Source organism: Rhinopithecus roxellana, chromosome 12 (genome assembly GCF_007565055.1).
Source record: "Rhinopithecus roxellana isolate Shanxi Qingling chromosome 12, ASM756505v1, whole genome shotgun sequence".
NCBI lineage: Eukaryota > Metazoa > Chordata > Mammalia > Primates > Cercopithecidae > Rhinopithecus > Rhinopithecus roxellana.
Window position 1 is genome coordinate 6,413,945 of NC_044560.1, and position 4,726 is coordinate 6,418,670.

The window sequence follows — 4,726 nt, forward strand, 5'->3', positions numbered from 1 at the left end:
CACCTCCGCCTGCCTCAGCCTCCCAAAGTGCTGGGATTACAGGCATGAGCCACTGCGCCCAGCCCTGACTTAACTTTTAAAAGGATCTTTAGGCTTGCTGTGTTGTGAAAACAACTGGTATGGGGGAGGGTGTGGAAGTGGGAGGTGGGCAGGGAGAACAAGACCCGTTAAGAACCTGCTAGGTAGCAGGCGCAGTGGCTCACGCCTGTAATCCCAGCACTTTGGGAGGCACAGGCAGGCGGACCATGAGGTCAGGAGATAAGAGACCACCCTGGCTAACACTTGGTGAAACCCTGTCTCTACTAAAAATACAAAAACTTAGCCGGGCATGGTGGCGGGCGCCTGTAGTCCCAGCTACTCAGTAGGCTGAGGCAGGAGAATGGTGTGAACCCAGGAGGCGGAGCTTGCAGTGAGCCGAGATGACGCCACTGCACTCCAGCCTGTGCGACAGAGCGAGACTTTCTCCCAAAAAAAAAGAAAGAAAGAAAAGAAAAAAAGAACCTGCTAGGGTAACCAGGCCAGAAGTGATGAAGGCTCAAAGAAGGTTTTGTCTGATTTTTTTTAAACATCCTGATTTTTTTTTGCTACCAACTGCAACTTTGGAAAGACAGATAAATCAACACATGATATTCATACTTGATTTACTGAGTATCTGCTATATTTAAGACACTCTAATTATTACCTTATCTAGTTACAGAACTATCTTCTTAAACTTAAACCCATATGCAAACAGTGAACTGGAATTCTCTAAATATCCCATATACATTTTACCCCCAAAACCTAATCTTCCCTTACTCTCTAATCTGATTATCTCATTAATGTTATTTCCTGTCCTAGTTGTTACTAAAGATAATAAGAGAGGAGGTATATCTGAGACAGAGCTTCGCTCTGTCACCCAGGCTGGAGTGCAATGGCACAATGTCGGCTCACTGCTGAGAACTCCGCCTCCCAGGTTCAAGCAATTCTCCTGCCTCAGCCTCCTGAGTAGCTAGAATTACAGGTGTATGCCACCACACCCAGTTAATTTTTGTATTTATTTTAGTAGAGATGGGGTTTCACCATGTTGGCTGGGCTGGTCTCAAACTCCTGACCTCAGGTGATCCGCCCACCTCAACCTCCCCAACTGCTGGGATTACAAGCGTGAGCCACCACTCCCAGCCATAACTTTCTACATTACTTAAGTAGTTATATACAACGACACATAATTTCATCTAAAGTTCAAGACAATTCTGAGAGAGAAACACCCTTATTTACCTCTACCATTTTACAGGTAATGAAACTAAGCTTAGAAAAATGAAGTAACTTGCCAAAAGTTATTATGCTGGTAAATAGTGGAGCTGAGACTCAAACGTGGGATTCTAACTCATCCACAGTCACTTAAGTCAGAAACCTGGGAATTATCTTAGACTCTTCTCTCAGCCCCACGCCAGATACCCCCTCTCATTCACTCTCACACCATTACTATCTTAGTTCAGAGCTTCCACATCTCTAAACTCAGTTACCACAACAGTCCCACAGGTTATGTTGCTGTATCTTGTACAGCCCTCCCCTTCCATCCATTCTCCATGCTATCATCAGATACTCTCTTCAGTTCCAAACACAAGCTTTGTGCTCCAACCCAAGTATATGGTTAGGAACCCTACAGATTATGGAAACAGAGCCAAAAGTGTCAAGAGCTTTCTTCATCAGTATGCATGCATTAATTCCAGGACGAGCAACTTACCAAGCAATTTTTGGTAGCATCCCAACTTCAACATTCTCATTAACATTGGCAAGTATGAAAAACCTGGTGATTGCTCAATTTCTCCTTTTGTCTTTCTTCCCAACCCCAAAGGTGTAGACTTTAAGCATTTCAAGGACCTCATCAGACTTAGTCCCACCTTCCTATATTACTCCTTTCTTTTCTTGTCCAATCAAAACTGCCATTCCTAAAAGGCCCAAATAGGTCTTGTTTCATAATGAGGTATCAGAAGATACATATTTTAAAAAGAGGATCTAATTAAGTAAGTAGGTCTCTATTCTGGCATTTCATAGGCATGGGGGACAGCGATGATGGTAATAATAATGGCTAACATTTACCAAGATCTCTGTAAGCTGTGAGTCAGGTACTGTTTTACTTGCTTTACAAGTACTTAATTATCTGTTCCTTTAATAATCAAAACCACTCCATGCAGTGGGTATTATTATTATTATTATCACAATTTTTGGATAAGAAATTGAAGAGCTGGAGGAGTTAAGTAACATGTCCAAGGTCACCCAATCTAGTAAGCAGTGCCAGCGCTCCTAACCACCTCATACTAACAACTTCACTGTAATGGTAGACTCCAATAGAGATATATGAAGGAGATCACTGTGAGCTTATTCATTCATTTTTAAAATATTTCTTGGGAGTTTATTATATTCTGAGAATTATTCCTGCCACTGGGAATTTAATTGTAGATAATTTCACAAGAAAGGCATCAAATAATACATAAGTAAAAAGGAAAATAACACAATTTTACTCTGGAAAAAAAAAAAGGGTAAGGTGTTGTAGAGTAATGCGGTACTTTAGACCGGAAGCCAAGGAGGGCCCCCCTAAGGAATAATATTGAAATGAGATCTAAATTATAAAATGAAGCAAACAAAGAAAAAACCTGATGGAACCGCATCGAGACAATTAAGATGAATGCAATACACCTCAGTGAGAGTTAGCTTGTTAGTTCCTAAAACAACAGAAAGGACAGGAGGCCACTGTGACTGACGCTAAGGGAGCAAGTGGAGAGTGGTCACACTTATATCAGAGACTCCGAAGTGTCAGCTATGCTGGCACACAGCCATAGGAAGAAAAAATCTGTATTTTATTCTCAGCAGAATGAGAATCTGAAGGGTTTTAAGTAAGAGAATGGGGTGATCTACGTTTCTGAAAAAGCAATCCCACTCCTCCAACTCTGTGTAAAGAATGAACTACAGGTCAGGCACAGTGGCTCACACCAGTAATCTCAGCACTTTGGGAGGCCGAGGTGGGTGGGTAACTTGAGACCAGGAGTTCGAGACCAAGCCGGCCAACCCTGCGAAACCTCATCTCTACTAAAATTACAAAAATTAACCAGGCGTGGTGGCAGGCACCTGTACAGAGTGAAACCTCATCTCTACTAAAAATACAAAAATTAGCCAGGCGTGGTGGTGGGCACCTGTAACACCAGCAGGAGAATAGCTTGAACCCAAGAGGCTGAGGTTACAGTGGGCCAAGATTATGCCACTGTACTCCAGCCTGGGTGACACAGCAAGATTCTGTCTCAAAAAAAAAAAAAAAAAAAAAGAACAGATTATAGAGTGATGAAAGTGGAAGACTGAAGAGGAATTAGGAGGCTGTTACTTCTAGAACCACGCCTGGCACACAGTCAGTAGTCAATGTGTTGAATAAATGAATGCTGCAATAGTCAAGGTAACAGAAGATGAGGGCTAAGACCTGGGTGGTAAAGTGCTACATGTAGAAACCATTCTGCCTCATTCAACATCTGTGAGTGTCACAAACCCAGTAGTCTTTTAAAAACCAGAGCCTCTTTTTCTGGCTGGAAACATGGAGGGTGTAGAAGAGAAGAAGGTGGTTCCTGCTGTGCCAGAAACCCTTAAGAAAAAGCAAAGGAATTTCAGAGCTGAAGGTCAAGCGCCTAAGAAAGAAGTTCGCCCAAAACATGCTTTGAAAGGCAGGGAGGAACCTTATCTACGAAAAAGCAAAGCACTATCACAAGGAATATGGGCAGATGTACAGAACTGAAATTCAAATGGCAAGGATGGCAAGAAAAGCTGGCAACTTCTATGTACCTGCAGAACCCAAATTGGCCATTGTCATCAGGATCAGAGGTATCAGTGGTGTGAGCCCAGAGGTCCGAAAGCTGTTGCAGCTTCTTTGCCTTTGTCAAATCTTCAATGGAACATTTGTGAAGCTCAACAAGGCTTCAGTTAATACGCTGAGGATTGTAGAATCGTATATTACATGTGGGAACCCAAATCTGAAGTCAGTAAAGGAACTAATCTACAAGCATGGTTATGGCAAAATCAATAAGCAAATTGCTTTGACAGATAACGCTTTGGTTGCTCTATCTCTTGGTAAATATGGCATCATCTGCATGGAGGATCTGATTCATGAGATCTATACTATTGGCAAATGCTTCAAAGAAGCCAATAACTTCCTGTGGCCCTTCAAATTATCTTCTCCACGAGGCGGAATGAAGAAAACCTTGACTATCTACAATACAAGCTGCTCCAAAGTGCTTGAAACATCTGAGCGCACTTTCCAAAATAGGTAGTGTTCTGTTGCCCATCATGACAATCTCTCAGTAACTCTGAAACATACTCATTTAAGCAGCCCCCATTTACAAACATCCACCAACCGTACCTCTGCCACCCCCGCTACAGGAAAAAACACTTCGGACATGCCAAGGATTACGCCAAGTACTTTGCATCTAAGTCTCTCATTTGTTCCTTACTATACCCTATGAGTCTAATATCTCCAAATAAATAGCAATCTATGGTAACAAAGGCAGTATTCTTATAGAAAACATGTTTTTAGTACCTGGCACCTATGGGAAAACCTCTCTGATGGAAGATTTTTTTTTTTTTTTTTTTTTTTTTTTTTTTTTTTTTGAGACAGAGTCTCGCTCTGTCACCCAGGCTGGAGTGCAGTGGCCGGATATCAGCTCACTGCAAGCTCCGCCTCCCGAGTTTACGCCATTCTCCTGCCTCA

General features: G+C 42.3%; 1 pseudogene; it reads left to right on the plus strand.

The window, feature by feature from the left end:
- Positions 1-3,559: 3,559 nt before the first annotated feature.
- LOC104663075 lies at positions 3,560-4,289 on the plus strand (annotated as a pseudogene).
- Positions 4,290-4,726: the final 437 nt, after the last annotated feature.